The 17,526-nt window shown below is 42.9% G+C and overlaps 1 pseudogene; it reads right to left on the reverse strand.

Moving 5' to 3' along the window:
* The window catches only part of LOC118978599 (40S ribosomal protein S2-like), a 54,484-nt pseudogene extending 37,284 nt beyond the window's left edge, over positions 1-17,200 (reverse strand).
* Between the last annotated feature and the right edge of the window lie 326 nt (positions 17,201-17,526).

A 17,526-nucleotide genomic window follows, 5' to 3' on the forward strand; every position in this document is an offset into this window, starting at 1 on the left:
AAAATGCATTTTCCTAAAACAAAATACATGATTATCAATGCAGGAAAATTGCACACTATGAAAAGCCCACATGCGATGGGAGAAAAAGAAACTCTTTTGAACATTTAAACAATAGTGCACTAAAATTCTGTGTACTCGCTGTAAGGAGCAGCTTTTCTAAGGGTTTGTAAGGATTCTAACTCGTGATGCGGTGAAGATAACCGGAGAAGTGGACGGGACGTTTAGCACTTGGTCCAATCAATCCTTAGAACAAGACAATGCTGGGTTAGTGGGGCGGCCAACCCACACCTGGTCCTCTCTGCCGGCCCAGTCCCCCTGCACTTATTACTCTGAATGAACGGTTTGATGTGGTGGGATAAGGTGAGTCCTGGTTCTTTCAGCTGGCCCAGCCATCACTCACTCTTCTCGGAGTGATGGCACCCCTCCTTGTCTTTGGAAGTGTTACCTCTCTAATACTCTCAGTCTCTGCAGCTGAGACGGGTGAGCTGACTACAGTCTCAGCTCCTTGTGTTGACCTTTTTTCAAAAATTTTTCATTGTATTTTTTCCATTACCATTTAGCCCCCTCCGCCCACAATCACCACACCATTGTCCATGTCCGTGAGTCCTTTCTGTGTTGGTCTGTGACTAAGGCCTGCCTTTCAGAGGGTTCCTGCACCCTCCCTTTTCCCTGCCCACCCCCAACCTCCACAGCTATGTGACTAGTTTGGGGGTGACACTCCACTGAATCAGACCAACTCTGAGCAAGCCCCACACCTTTTGCTTAAGAAATCAGGCAGTGGGCAGTCTCTGAGCTGCTGTAGGCAAGCTGTAAAGAGTAGTCTGACCATCTGCTGGATTTCACCTTTCCAACAAGGACTAGCCTGAGGGCAAGGTCAACACACAGGAAAGTCTAACCAAGAGATGGACCTGACTCTGGTTAAACAATTTGAGATCCGAAATCCAGCTATGCCAATGGAGCCCTGGCCAGGTAGCTCAGTTGGTCAGAGCGTCATCCCCATATGCCAAGGTTGGGGGTTCCATCCCTGGTCAGGGCAGACACAGAAAGGAGCCAGTGAATGTATAAAGAAGTGGAACAAATCAATGTGTTTGTGTCTGTCTGCCTGTCTGTCTGTCTCTCTCTCCTTTCTCCATTCTTCTCATCCTTGACGCATTATTTTTTTTAGAAATTTGGTACATATATAGTGTCATGATTTAACAGCAGAGCAAAGTGAAAGACAGCCATTTTCTGTCCACACGGTATGTAGTAAAGGTCCAGGTAGACAAGGTGCAAGAATGAAATCAGACACAGCAACACCCAGGTGCCCCTGCAGCATCTTTACCTGTGAGCCAGCATTTCCACCCCTGCTGGGCAAAGGGGTTCCCTCCACTGAGCAGCAGGGGCAAACTCCTGTGACCCAGGCTGGTTGTTAGCCACTCGATTTGTGTGAGGAAACTCGAGGCAAAGGATTTTTTAAAACCAAGGGATTATTAGATGGCCAACCAAACACAAAAGGGAGAAAGTCACAGGTATCAACTGTGACTTCACATTTTCTCTTGTGAGGCATCTCTTGAGAGTTTATTGTGAAGAACAAAATTGAAAGAAAAATAAAGGAAAAGAATTGTGGCTGACTCTTACAACTGAAAGAAAATGTCTAGGTCATTGCATTCCACGTCTTCTTCCTGCTGGTTGAGCACCTGAAGCTGGGCGGGCAGAGTTGCTGGTAGACGAAGGAATCCAGAGGCCTTGGCTGATTACTGTTTCTGCTACACTCAGTTTTCCCCATGTTTGGACTGACACAAAATTCCAGGAAAGCTTTTCTAAACATATGCCCTAATGGTATAAAAGAGTAGAGAATAGTTCAGTGCGGTGTGTATTACAGGGTTAAAAACTTGTCAACACAGGACAAACCCAGTTTTCACCTTTCCTTTTATTCCTCAGGACTAATCCCCACCAGAAGGGAAATCTGGCCTTCTCTGGAGTTCTCCACAGCCTCTTTTGTTCCTCTAGGAAATGTTGCCAGGTCCCTTGCCCTCTTAGTGTTATTTTTTCCCCCTGGCAAATAGAGTCTCTTGGTCTAAGCGCGTACTTCCCTCCCTGCCTCGTGGAGCTCTTGTCCAGAGAACCCAACTAGAGCTCCCGGAAGGAGCACCACCTACAATACACAACGCATCTGTGCACAGGAAAGTGAAGCCATTTGTGTTTGCTGGTAACTGGAAGGTATCAGGTAACAAGCATTTTAGGGATTAAAAACATTTATTGCAACTAATAGTCTCATTTTAAAGCAGTCTAGATTGAAGAATATTGCCACTTTCAACCCTAACAAAATTTTTCTAATTTCATTTCTGCTTCAGTAGGTTACACAAGTTTAATAACCAAAACAAATTAAAGTGTGGACATGTTTCATAGGAAAACAGTTTCCAAATACAAGCATATTTATCTACCACTGAAAGACTTAGAATACCAAGGCATTTGAAAAATATTACTCATTCTCTCTTTTTTTGAGTGCAAAGTAGAGCTCTTCTCCTTCTCCTCTATTTTATTTTCAACGGTATCGTGTTTGACAGTGTGACACCTCTAACCCATGATGCCATTTGCTGATGTTGCCACATATTTTTTGGAAACAGCATTATATGACCACATATTTGAAAATGAGGATAAAAATTTGAAGGGGAAAAATAGCAGCCCTTTGCTTCAAATCCCATTAATAAGAAAAGGAAAACCATCTCTCATCAAGTAAAAAGATTAAAAAGTTAAGGAAGATAGGAAAGAATCAGAACTGGAAGATAATAGAAAAGGGGAGGGACCAAAGAGAACAAGGCAGAAAGGGTAAATAGAAAAAGCATCTTAGTATCATTCATTTATCTAATAAATACATGCTGAGCACCTTCTGAAGCAAGACTGCCCAGATAGAAACTCTTTACAGTTTCTAGCAGTGTGACCTTGGGTAAGATAGCTGTAAACTAAAATAACAATGTACCTACCTTTAGAAAGCTGTGAGAACTAGATGTAAAGCGCTTATAACAGTGTCTGGCATAGGAGAGCATACCGAATAAGTACCTGTTAACTTAATGAATGCATGAACAAATAATATATAAGGTAGGGAAGGGTTTTCGAAAGCAAATAGATACAAAACATGCAAAAAGCTCTTAGAACTCGACAATACGAAAATAAATAACCTGATTTGAAAATGAACCAAACCCCTCAACAGACATCTCAGCAAGGAAGACGTACAGATGGCAAATAAGCACCTGATAAGACGCTCCACAACAGTGTCGTCAGGGAAACACAAGTGAAAAGAGCAATGAGATCCCACCGCACACCCATTATCATGGCCCGAGTCCGGAACACTGACAACACCAAAGGCTGGTGAAGATGTGGAGAAACAGGAACTCCCATTCACAGCTGCTGAGGATGCAAAATGGTACAGCCACTTTGGAAGACTGGTTATTTCTTACAAAATTAAACATACTTTTACCATCTGATTCAGTAATTGTGCTGCTTGATATTTATTCGAAAGAGTTGTTCACACAAAAACCTGCACACAGGTGTTTAGAGCAGCTTTATTCATAATCGCCAAAACTTAAAAGCAACCAAGATGTCCTTCAGTAGGTTAATGGAAAAATAAATTGTGTATATTCAGACAATGGGATGTTATTTAGCACTAAAAAGAAATGAGCCATGGAGGCATGAGAAGACATGGAGAAAACACATGCATATAAAACTAAGTGGAAGAAGCCAATATGAAAAGGCTGCATACTGTGTGACGCCAACAATGGGATGTTTGGGGAAAAGCAGAAGTATGGAGACAGTAAAAAGATCAGTCAGTGGTTACTGGGGATTAGGAGGGAGAGAGGGATGAACGGATGGAACACAGGATTTTCAGGGGAGTGCAACCACTCTGCACGATGTGGTAATGGTGGGGACATGTCATCGTGCACTTGTCCGAACCCACAGAATGTGCATCACCGGGAGTGAACCCTGATGCAGACCAGGGACTTTGGATGACAGCAATGTGTTGATGCACATCCGTCATTTGGGAAAACTGCACCACCCTGGTGGGGGATGCTGGTGACAAGGGAGGCTGTGAGCCCGTGGGGTCAGGAAGCACTTGGGGAATCTCTGTACATTCTCCTCCATTTTGTTGTGAACCTAAAACCACCTTAAAAAATAAAGTCTGGTTTTTGTATATTTTTTTAAGCAAAGGAATGAAGACTGAGACTATCTAAAATGATCGTTCTGGCCCAGTGGGAATTCTGTTGGGTGGGATGAAAAAGAAATAACTGATCAGGTGGCCTGGGCTATTGAAGTGTCCTGGGGCCTCTCCAGAAATGGCCTTGAAGTTTTATTAGAACTTACTGCTTTTCTATCGCCTTCTCTCACCCACTTTCTAGTAGGCAGTCACACCATCTTTAAAACATCCAGCAGACTGCGTCACCTCACTGAGTTTCCACAACACTTGGAGAAAAAAAATCCTGACTATGTAGCATGGCACATGAGTTCCTGAACAAAAGGAGGCAAGCTGGTGTCCTCCAAGCCCACAGACTGGCTTAACCCTCTCAGTGAGTGGGTAAAAATCCATCTTAAATGAGTGGTCCAGTTTTGAAAATTGGGAAATTTTATCTAAAAATCTGGATTTATGGGATCTCTTGGAACTCAATACGATAGGCAGTATTTCTTCATTCCCATTTTATAGATAAGGAAACTAAGGCATGGAATTCACAACTTGCATGGGAAACACATGCAGTGCAGTGGGAGGCAGAACTGAGACTTGAACCAGGAAATCTGGTAGCCTTCTCTGTTCTTTCACCATGTCACGCTGCCCCTTCTACAGTGTTTGTGTCTGTTGCCTCCCACTCTGGTGGTCCCTCCACCCCAGAACCCTGTCTTCCCCAAATAGTCTTCCCTCTACTGCTCGGGTGCCTGCCTCATTCTCATCTTTCTGTCAACTTAAGTGTCATCACCTTGAAAAGCCCTCCTCTGAGCAAACTCAGAAGGCTCTTTCTCCATTTTTCTCCATCACTAGGATCTGCGCTTCCTTCATAGGATTTATCACAGTTTTTAACGCATTATTGTCTGTGACTTTATTTTGTCTGTGGCCTCCACTAGATTATCAGCTCTGTTGCAAACACCATTTGTGTGATTTGTCCTAAGCCCCTCTCAGAGACCCTGCACAGGTGATAAATGAATAAGTGGGTAAATGAAGACATGAATATCCTCACAATTTCATTTACAAGTGAGGAACATTTGCAGACATAGCTTTAATGAGCTAGAATGACATCCCAGCAGGGGCAGATCTTTCCTCAAAGACGAGGAAAGGCTTTTTCTTCTTTAACTCATGAAATCTGCAGTATTGAGCAGGCTTTGGGAAATTCGCATCAGAACAAGAAGAACAAAGATAGCTCTTTATCAATTTCCCGCTCCCATCAAAAATGACATAACCTCTCAAATGTGGATGAGGCCTTCTCTGGAGAAATGAGTGCTGCCACCTGTACTCTCCAAGTCACTTACCCAGGCTTCTGGGAGGCGACACCTGTATCCTGACACTTCCCTGTCCCAGGGGCACTGCATCTTTGAGAGAAAGGTCATGACGTGTCTCCATCATAAAGCAGAATTGTGAGTGAGGGCTGGCACGCCAGTTTCTTAGGCGCAGGCTATTTTCCCCAACAATTAGTAGTTTAAAACAAACATGTGGACCCTGCAGGCAGATGCATGGACAGCTTCTGTCCCTAGGGAGATAGGAAAATCAATTGTGAAAACCATGAATTATCTGTCACCTAAGAGGAGCTTATTTTCAGTGGGCTATGTGTCAGTGTGGAAGTGTCGGCAAATATAAGCCCCCTTCAGTTGTCCTAGGTGAAGTTAGCTCTGTCTATGGCTCTTCTAGAGCCATTTTCAGGTTGAATTATAACGATTTGTTCTTGGGCTACATCTCCATTAGAACTGGAGTGTTTTTAAAGCAGGAGGCATGTACCATCTCAGTTTGTAACCCTAGCTCAGGGCCAAAAACATAGTAAATACTCAGTCACTGCAGAAACGGTAAGTGATGCAGTCCTTGTCCTCCAAGATGTACAATCTGTCATGGAACTCAGACACAGGGAAGTGGACAAATAATTCCAAGACACTTATTTGCTAAGGACTAAAAGAGAGATTCATAAGAGCTGGTAAAGACATCCAGGAAAGGGAGAAGTTGGTGTGTGCTGGGGTGCACAGGAAGCTGTCCTGGGAAGAGGAGAAAAGGTGCGGAGGTGAAGAAGAGCTCTCAGGTACAGAGGACGGCATAGCCAAGATGTTGAGGCAGAAAAACGTACAGCACGCTTCATGAATTGACTAATTAATTGAGGGCATTAAGAGGTAAGAATGTTAAGAGCCCAAGTTCAGGCAGTGACACTAAAAATGGATGGAAAAGAAAAGATACCTTGTCTAGGTTAAGCCTGCGTGGCTGGAGGCACGGAGTTTCCTGCGGAAGGAGATGGAGTGACCAGCCACAGCACAGCCAGGCGGACGCGTCCGGCAAGAGCTGGAAAAGTGGAGATGGCACAGAGGACACAGGTCGCCAGGAGAGGCGTTAGAATAGTTCACACCCACTTTATGGCAGCATCACTCACAATAGCCAAAAGGTGGGGACAGCCTGACTGTCCATCAGCGATGCACAGATAAACAAAAGTAGTATATCCATACAGTGGAATACACTGTGATGGGAGAATGGTGTTTGCAAGGGCTGTGTGGAGGGAGGAATGGAGAATGATTGTTTAATAGGTAAAATGTTTCGATTTGGGAAGATGAAAAAGTTCTCGAGAGGGATGGTGACGGTTGCCCAACAACCGGAATGTGCTCAACGCCGCTGACCTGCACACTTAAAAATCGTCAGCATCGTAAATTGGATGTCGTGTATATTTTGCCACACACACACACAAGATGTCAGATATGCAAATTTTCCTTAAGAAAGGGATCGGCGATCCCACTGGAGAAGTGAGCACTCTGAGGAGGAAAGTGGAAAACAAGAAAAGAAGGGAATCTTAGAGAACGCCTCCATTAGGGGCAGAAGAAGGAAAAGGAGTTGAGTCAAACCTCCCAAGACATTCCATCTCGACCATTCAAACTTCTAGCCTGCAAGTTAAAAGAGAAAAATCTGAGTCCTATTGATTATTCCTGAAATGTTCAGCGAGGCATTGAAATGTAAAGTTGCCGGGGATGGAAAAGGATGGTCGTGATTTTAAATTACTTTGCAAGTTGTTGCAGGGGCAACTCTATGAATATGTTTTGAACAAATAACAGTGGCTGCTTGGCAAGCAATGAGTTCTTAATGGCCATTGGCTTCTGGCCAGTTTTTCTCTTAGAGCTTGGAGAGAAAAAAATACATCATAAAACGTATTCATTTCAGTCAGTTGCAGGATTGCGTTTCTGTGCATGTGGTAAGCAGGAAGGGATGAGTATATGTGTATATGTGAAGAGGGATATAAGACAAAGAATGATTTTTAGGCTTTAATTAGGCTATAATTATAATAGCCTAATAATTTTAGGCTATTAATATAGCACCCCAGCACCCATAAGCATGTTTATCAGAGAAATTATGTCTAGGGAAATAGAAATATTAAAACAGTTTGAGGGAGAAATACTGATGGTCTTTTCTTTGTCATTTCAAACAAGAATGCAGCTAAAACAAGTAAGTCTTCATAAATAGCAAATAAGATTTCAGTACAAAGACATGAAAAACAAAAGTCAATTTGAAATACAACAAAACTTGCCAGGAATACATATCCATAGTTTTATCATCTGGTAGATCCCATGCCCTCAGAAGACAGTTTTGAGCAGGTGGAGGAATAGTTGTTTCTCAGGAAATACACCACAAAATTATATACGGCTATAAGATAAAAATGGGTATGATGGAGGGTTTTTAAAATTTGTATTTTTCCTTAATTATCTGGAACTACTACTGGTACATCTGTCTTCACAGTGACAAATCCACAGTGAAATGTGATGACCCTCCACAGTCGATTGCAGGAGCGGTTTCTGTATTTTTTCAGCTTGCAAAATCTCTGACGAAAAACTGGCATCCAAATTAGAAACGTTTTTAGCCTCTAAGAATTAAAAGAAATGTTTAACTTCAGAAAGTTCTCTTTGCTGAACTAAGGTTAAGTTCTTTGGGACCTCAGCTTTCTTATCTAATATGAGGAAGTAGGACCACACTGGGGACTGAGAACTGGCGGTCCACGGACTGAATTAAGTTAATCGCTATATTTTGCTAGGGTTGTACCATGGTTCGAAAGAATGTTTAATTATTTGCCAGCATGAAATATTGGGGAATTTTACAGAAGGATCTCAGTTTCATGATTCTTAGAGAAAAACAGAAAGAGAGGAGGATCCAACCACCTGGACTGGAACAGGACCGGCGGGATGGAGCTGGTGTGTGGCTCCCCCTTGGCTCCAGATTAAAACGGCCCCCTCTGAATGGCTTCGTGTTCTTAAATTACCTGCTTGACTCTTGTGGTCCAAGAAACCGGTGACGGAACTGGAAAGCTTAGCGATCTCATTGTTCCACGGTGCTTAGATGGCAAAGTCCTGCTGGAGGAAAGGACCGGATTATGCTGACCACCTCTGACACCCGAGGTGAACTGAACTGACTCTAACTGAAGTGAAAACCCCAATTCCGATTAGACTGAAGAGATCGGGCCTCACAACCTAGCTTCCTGATACAGGAAAGGGAGTGGATTTTCCTAGGGATAAATGTTATTTATAAACAAACACAAATAAAATGTTTGAAATAAGAAATAACAATGTATGTGAAAATGTGACCCATAGCAAAGAGAAAAAATAATAAAAGCAGATTCACATGTAGTCCAGGTGTTAGAACCAGCTGACAGAAATTTTTAAATAACTATTACACACATAGTAAAGATTTTAGATAAAAAGGTGGGCAAAATGAGCAAAAAGATGGAGAATTTTAGCTGAAAAATAGAAACTCGAAAAAGAGGACTTGGACAAAATCACAATATCTAAAATGAAAAATGAATTGGGTGAGCTTAATATCATATAGATATCACAAGGAAAAAGTTAATGACCCCCCAAAAAGTCAATAGAAATTATTCAAACTGAAGAAACAATAAAATTGTGAAGGAAAAAAACTCTGCAAAGAGTCAGAGACTTATGGGACAATATGAAGTAATCCTGCACGCAGGTAGCTGGTATCTAAGAATGGAGGAGAGACTGGGGCGAAAGAAGTAGTCGAAGAGCATTGACTTGAGTGGCTTCGTTGGCAGGGTGTTGTCCCACAAGGCAAAATGTCACCAGCTCAATTCCAGTCAGGGCGCGAGCCTGGGTTGTGGGCCTGGGACACGTGCGAGAGGCAACCAGTTGATGTTTCTCTCACACATGGATGTTTCTGTCCCCCCTTCTCCCTCCCTTCCCCTCTCTAAAAATAAATAAATAAAATCTTTAAAAATAGTTTTAAAAAAGAGTTGAAGAGATAATGGCCAAAAATTTTCCAAGATTCATGAAAGAAATCGATCCATATATCCAAGTATCTCAGTAAACACTAAGCAATAAATATATATATTTTTTAAAAAACCATACCTAGAGACATCTTAAATCAGTCAGATGAGGGAAAATGGACAATTATGTTTAGGAGGACAAAAAGAAAAATGTTGGTTGACTTTTAATCAGAAAAAAAAAGGAAAGCCAGAAAACAATAGAATGACAGCTGAGAAAAAAAAAACCTGTCAAGCTATAATCCTATATCCTGTGAAAATACCCTTTAAAAATAAAAGCTAAATAAAAACCGAAATGGAGAGCGTGTCCCTTGGAGACCTGTGTACTGAGGGTGAACACTAAGAGAAGGTTCTCAGGCTCAAGGAAAGGGACTCCACGTGGAAGTCTGGGCCGGAAAGGATCCCTGGAAGGGCCCCCGTGTGAACGAATATAAAATACTCTTCTTAGCCCTGGCTGGTGTAGCTCAGTGGATTGAGCGTGTGCCTGCAAACCAGATGATCGCGGTTCGATTCCCAGTTAGGGCACATGCCTGGGTTGCAGGCCAGTTCCCGGCAGGGGCCAGTTCTCAGCAAGGGATGCACGAGAAGCAACCATACATTGATGTTTCTCTTCCTCTCTCCTTCCCTTCTCCTCTAAAGATAAATAAATAAATATTTAAAAAAATTAAAATAAAATAAAATACTCTTCTTAAACATGTTCTTCAGAAGACTATTGATTAAAAACATACGACAATGTGTTATAACAGATCATAAAAAATATATAGCACAATGGCAGAAGGGTGACAACTGGAACCTCACTGTAGCAAGTTTCTCACGTTGTTTATGAAGTGGTATAATAAGGATAGGTTAAGAACGCATACTGCAATCTTTAGTAGCCACTTAAAAGAATACCAAGAAGTATTACTAAGAGGCCAACAGGAAAAATAAAGTGGAATACAAAAATAACACTTAATTTTATTAAAAAGTCATGAAAAGAAGAACAGAGAAACAAATGAGAATTTTTTTAAAAAAGCGTCCATTCAACCAACCATTCCAGTGGCTAAGTTAATATAAATGGCATAACACTCCAGTAGAAGTTAATGCACTTGATTTTAGAAAAAACAAGACTCAAAAATATGCTGTTTATAAGTAATACATTGTAAACATAAAGACATAAATAGATTGAAAGAAAAAAATGTCCTATCTGGGTGGCTCAGGTGGTTAGATCATCATCCTGATATATTAGTTTGCAGGTTTGATCCCCAGTGAGAGCACATACAATCAACCGATGAATGCATACATAAGTGGGACAACAAATGGATCTCCCTCTCTCTCTCTTTCTCTCTAAATCAATAAATAAAATTTTTAAAAAGGAAAGAAAAAATATGCTATGAAACACTAAGTTACAGCTAAGTACAAGCATTATAGTATAGAAAAGTATACAAAATTTAGTATACAAAAATTATAGTCTATAGTAATGCAAAACTGTCAGCAGACAACTATAGTATAAATATACAGAGGGTCAATTATAAAATCCTTAGAGATGAAGTGATTTGTGTCCAGTTTTTTAAAAACTGAGATATACATGTGCTGATTGATATAATTTTGGTTATACTGACAAAAAAAATGTAATTCAAACTGCCTTTGAAAATACAAAGAACTTATTAGCTCATTTAACTGGAAAAGGGTGGGGACGATTTCAGGTTAACTTCGATCAGACTCCAACTCTGTATTTCCCTTGTATATGGAGGGGACAGTTCTCTTCCCCTCCACGGCAGTTTCATTCTCAAACTGACTCTCCTCCTGGAAGCAAAGTGACTATTACATCAAGAGGGCTCCTCCCAAAGGCCCTTCCCAGTACCAAACTCCTGCACTTCGCTCCGCTCTGCGACTCAGGCAATCTCGACCAGTGTCTGAGACTGGGAAATTTTCCAGTGACCGATTGGCCTAGGCCAGGCCACTAGCTATCCCTGAACCAATCATTGTGGCAAGAGGGATGAGACGGTGTTTCTTATGAAGAATGTCCTTTCCCATTCCTGATATTGCTTCAATGAATGTATCTCCAGCCTCTCATCTGATTCGGCAATTTTGTAAAGACTAACAGATGCTCTGTTCAGCTCTGTCCTTCGTTTTGGGAGCTCTCTTCCGTTACTCTGTGTAGCAGGCCCTGCCACTGTGGCCTGTGAAGGGTGCCTAAATCTACATAATTTGGTGTTGAGTATTAGTAAGTCCATTTGTTTAGCAGACCCAAGCCACGTGTCTTATCCTGGCCTGGGTGGCAGTGAAAGTGCTGTTTGGGACCTTCACATTTACTTTTTGCTTCATCTTTCAAGCTGTTCAGAACTTAGCCCAAGAAGAGGTGCCAATCTCAAAAAATCCTGGTGGATGGATTTATGCAATTGAAGCTTACTTTTAGAGCTAGCAGAGGGTCCACACTACCAAGCAAATGACTACTCCTATAGGGAAGGGTGGGTTCCCCGAAGTCTAGGTGCTGTCAGGATGGGGCAAGTGCCCCAGGAAATACTGAGAAGGCAACCACAGTATGCCCACTACTGTGGTTTGGTTGACACCTTTCTGCTTGTTTATGTCAGTTGGTCAGGTAACACACCTGTGGATTTAATGTGTGCTATGGTTTTTAAATATACACGATTGTATCTGTCAATTATTCCTCTATAAAGCTGAAAAATAAAATAAAACAAAGTTTTAAAAAGAGAACGCAGAAAAGCAAACTTCTAATTATATAATATATTATTTTATATTTAGTAAAACCACATCCATGGAGCTGGTGATGTTATTATAACCACACATGTATCTGTTGATTAACATAATGAAATAAGTCATATCTCTCAAAAACTTTGCTTCACTCTTTTTTTAAAATATTTTATTTATTTATTTATCTTTAGAGGGGAAGGGAAGGAGAGAGGGAGAGAAACATCAATGTATGGTTGCCCTTTGTGCATCCCTGCTGGGAACTGACCTGCAGGGAACCTGCCTGCAACCCAGGCATGTGCCCTGACTGGGAATCGAACCGCGATCCTCTGGTTTGCAGGCTCGCACTCAATCCACTGAGCTACACCAGCCAGGGTGCTTCACTCTTTATTATGCCAGAAATCACAACTCAAACTTTCATGTCTTTAATGAAACCTCCACTATTTTATATCCTTTTTTAAGGATGTCATTTTAGCCCAGAGAATATGCAGAAATCCTTTTTTCAAACATAGTTTGATACCAGCAGCCATTTGCTGTTAACGCTGTAAACAGGCACATTTCCACAACTCAATTTCACCTTGTCAGCTATTGAGGCAACGCTGCTGGACCCATAAGGCTGACTCGTGTACGTGGTACACGCCACTTGATCACTGAGCAATCACAAAAGGCAATTCAGCAAAGAGAGAAATTCATAACAAGAGAATAAAGCTTTGCAAAAGAGAACCAGTCTTTGGATTTTTGAAAGTGACTAAAAGATTTTAATGAGGCTGTTTCAGTGCCTCTTTCTGCTTGCCTATGAAATATTGACAGGTCTTCTTGACTGTGAAAGTCAAAACCCATTAAACTCACTGTGTCTTCCTTGATTGAATAAAGAGTTGGAAAGGTAGACCTGTTACTATGAGAAAAGAGAAACAATACAAAGTGTAGAAATCGAAGTTCCAAACATCAATCTTAATTTGTGCATTCCTGAGCAAAGTTTTTTTGCTAGGCATCAGCTCCCCACTCCTCTTGTGTTGGGCCATTCCTCTTCTGAGCATTCCCAGGGCATCCAGACCTGACGCTCAATACCTTTCGGTTCATACGTGCCTCAAAGGTCAAACTTGTCTGTTCCATTTCCATTTTCTGAGATTTCCCCCAAGATGGGCATGTTGGCTTTTGTTTTGAGACTACATACATGCAAATGTCACCTACCCTAGTACTTCTGGCTTTGGAAGGATTCTATGAGCACAGAGAAATCAGCCCAGTGCCCATCTGAAGATGCAAGCCTTTCTGGGGGTTAGATTAAGGAAATGCCATAGTGAGAGGAAAATAGGTGAGGAAAGGTGATAACTCAGGTCCGCTACTGAGGTAATACCTTTTGAGTAAGCTATTTGAGTGAAAGACCCCTGTGTGTTAGAAGGTCTTTTCATGTGGGCCAGAGGGAACACAAACCATTGTCAGGCATGTGTGAGATGGTAAATTGTTTAGTCTGCTTTTTCGTGGTGTTTGTTCTCCGGCCTCAGGTATGTTCTTCATGTACTGATGAATCAGCTAATAGATGGAGGGGGAACTTCTGCAGATTTCTAGAGCTTTCTGAGCAGTTTGCTACTGCACAGGTATTCTGTCTTATGAATTCTACCCACTTTGGTCTCTTCTACTTCTGAATTCTGTCTCTTCAGTTCAGAGAGATTGCTGGCCTTTGTTCAGTTACCGCCCGGCACTGTGTCGGGGAAACTCTCTCCAGGCAATAAGCTGTGCCAGTTTATACGACTCACCTCATTGTTTTCCTCTCTGCTAGCTCTCTACCATCTCCATGACTTTTCTTTTCCATGCTTTTAGATCTCTGAGTTCTCCAGGGCTCGTCCTTGGACTCCTTCCCCTTTTACTCTATGTTCGCTCCCTTATGAGCTCACAGGGCTTTAAGACTCAGGGCCACAGATTCAGGTTGTCAGCAAATCCTGGCCACTCTCCCAAGTTAGATCCCAAAGCCAGTGCTTCTCCCCATACCCATTACCCTTAACCTGGCCCACACCACCATCTCTTTGCTTAATCTAACAGCTTTTTAATGTCCCTCCTTCTTTCAACACAGCAGCCGAATTCAACCCAATTTGTCATTAAGTTACAGCATATCACTCCTCTGCTCAAAATTCTCCTAAGTTTTCCCAGTTGACCTAGAATGAAAGCCCAAGTCCTTACTATAACCTACAGGACCCACTCCATCACCACTCTGACCTTCCCCTCTCCCATCCATAGACACACTCTCTCTCCTCTAGTCACTGTGCCTCTTCATTGTTTCTCAACTGTTTCAGGCATGTTCTCAACTATTTCAGGCAGGTTTTAGCTCTTGCTGCTATCTCTGTTCGAAATTTCCTTGCCTCAGTAAGCCACATGTGGGGTCAGTTCTCCACATTCCCTTTAGGTCTTTATTCAAATTAGGTCTTTTTTCAGTTAGAATGTATCTAACTTATGTAAATAGCCATATATTTAACATATATTTCCTTATTTAATCCTCAACTTCCTTATTAGGAAGATACTATCAATTATTCCCATTTTACAAATGAGGAAAATGAAAAAAAATTTAAGTGAATTGCCCATGGTCCTAACACTAGTCAATGGTGGAGCATGCAGACTAATTCCAGAACCTTTGCTATATCCTATGTATAGTTATCCTACATATAGGATATTTGTCCTATATGTGTCTATATATGATGTGTGTCCTATATATATTTATCACCTATATGTACCAAGGTCTGTCTGGAAAAAGTCCAGCCATTGTTAATATAAAGAGAATTGTTCGTGAGACATCATTGTAACCTGGCAGCCAAGGAGAGTGGGCTGGAATGTGCATGTGTGAACAGTGATGACTTCACTGTACTAGTCAGTGGGGGCAGTAGATGCTGTTGAGTGAACACATGTACTGTGTGGCCATCACATTCAAAATGACTGATCGAGTAGAGCTATGAATCTGCATCAAATTTTGCATTAAGCTTGAACATCCCTCCTCAGAAACTATTCAGATGATTTAGAAGGCCACAGCCACGTGCAGCTGGTGATTGGCAGCTTCACCACAACAATGTGCCTGCTTATGCGTCACACCTCATGCAGAGTTTTTGGCAAAATGCCAAATCACCCAGGTGACTCAGCATCCCTACAGCCTAGATTTAGCACCCTGTGACTTCTGGCTTTTCCCAAAACTCGCCTTTGAAAGAGAAGACATTTCGGACCATCAATGAGATTCAGGAAAATACAGTGGGGCAGGTGATAAGGATTGGGAGAACTACATGAGGTCCCAAGGTGCCTACTTTGAAGGGGACTGAGGTGTCATTGTCCTATGTACAATGTTTCTTGTATCTTCTTCAGTAAATGACCCCATTTTTTAAAAGATTGGTTTTATCTATTTATTTATTTATTTTTAGAGAAGGTAAGGGAGGAAGGAAGAAAGAGAGACATTAATGTGTGATTGCCTCTTTTGTGCCCCCTACTGGGGGACCTGGCCTGCAACACAAGTATATGCCCTGACTGGGAATCTAACCAGCAACCCTTTGGCTCGAAGGCCAGCACTCAATCCTCTGAGCCACACCAGCCAGGTTAGAATCCTCCCATTTTTCATATTACATGGCTGAATACTTTCTGGACAGACTTCTTACAATATAGCTACAATGAAATAGAGCTGTTTCTAACCTCCTGATGGCAGGAACTGGTAGAGACCTGAAGTAGAATGCCGTGTTGATTCAGCTAGTACTTATTGAGCATTGACTATTGTTGGGCATCATGATGAATGCTGAGGATGTGGAAATGACAGACACAGTTGTTGTCATCAGGAACCTCACAATTGGGAATAGGGCAAAAACAACACCTGGGAGCTCCATGGGGAAAGAGCATGGCAGCATCCATGACAGAAACTATGAAGGAAGATTCTGATTCAACACAAGGAAGAGCTCCGAAGGGTCAAAGTCTGAGGTGGAATGAGCTCGAGTGTGGAGTTTCCTCTCAAAGGAGATGTCCCACCAAAGTGCAGAGACACGCCCTGAGTGGTGTGGCTCAGTGCGGTGGGCGTAGTCCTGCAAACAGAAAAGTTGCTCCTTCCATTCAGGATCAGGGCTCTTGCCTCTGTTTCCAGACAGTTCCCAGGATGGGGGCCTATGAGACGGAACTGACTGATGTTTCTCTCCCACATCAATGTTACTCTCCCTCTTTCTCCCTCCCTTCCCTTCTCTCTAAAAATAAATGAATACCTCTTTTTTTAATGGGAGGAGACAACTGGCCTGCTGTTGTAGAAGAAATTGAACCACCAGGCAACTACTCTGAGCTGGAATTTTTGAAGAAGCTGTTCGATGAAGAGACCGTGTCAGGCCAAGGGAGCTGCTGAGGGTTGTGATGCACTGAGGGACTATTAACAGCCTCAAGTCATGTCCACCCTCTTTCAGAAAGTCACAAAGGAAGCCTGATTGAGAGCTGGAGCCTTGGAAAAGAGGCTCTCAGAGGGAAAGGGGATGTCTAGAGAGTGGCACCCCCCCGAAACAGTGGATTTCCTCCACTTCTCTCTCCTCGGCTTCGGCTTCTGCTGTGGTTTGCGGTGACACTCCCTCGCCAAACCCAAAGGGAGGTGGAGGCAAGAAGCTGCAGGTGAGCAGTTAAAGAGGAAATGATAGAATCCACAGAAGTCGCTGTCAGAGGGCACCCAGCAGGCCAGAGGAGCAAATGGAGAACAGCCAGCATAACTGGGTAAGAAGGAAAAAATTCTCTCTGGTGAGGGTAAAAACAACGATTAGGAAAAGAACCTCACCTGTGGGAGGAGGTGTGGAGAAGGCTGGAGTTGGACTGCAAATCTGAGTCTGCCCTTCCCACAGCTTTCGGATTGCAGCGTCCCCCTCCTGCGCTCCTGCGCGCACCACCTGCCGCGACGTCTGGGCGAAGCCCGCCTTCTGCGAGGGAGACCGAGAACAGCCGGGGACTTACGCACAGAGCACTGGGACGAGAAGGCTAGGCTGGGGCACGCGTCCCACCCCGCCCGTGCGCGGGGGTCCCCCCGGCCTTGTTCGGCGCGCCAGGGTCGCCGCGACCATTCTGGATGCCCTGGCTGCTAGACAAGCGGGGCTTTCCACGTGGGCAGAGGCGATGTCATTCAGGTGGCAAGCATCCAAGGAGGAGCCTTCTTCCCCTCCGGATCCACCCACCGCTCCTCTCCCTCCCCGACGCAGAAAAGGACACGCACACAAAAAAACTTTAGCCACACTATTAATATATTCGCGTTTCCTCCCACTTTCCCAATGGGCTACCAGCTGCAGAACTCCTGAATAGAAAGCTTAATTGTGCTTTGTCATGCAGAGTACCTCGATTTTCTATAGAAGGTTACAAAGGCCCATTTGAAGTAGTTCTTTCTCGCCTAATA

The sequence above is a fragment of the Sturnira hondurensis genome, unplaced genomic scaffold, assembly GCF_014824575.4.
Source record: "Sturnira hondurensis isolate 20B ecotype Veracruz unplaced genomic scaffold, ASM1482457v3 Scaffold0022017, whole genome shotgun sequence".
Classification (NCBI taxonomy): domain Eukaryota; kingdom Metazoa; phylum Chordata; class Mammalia; order Chiroptera; family Phyllostomidae; genus Sturnira; species Sturnira hondurensis.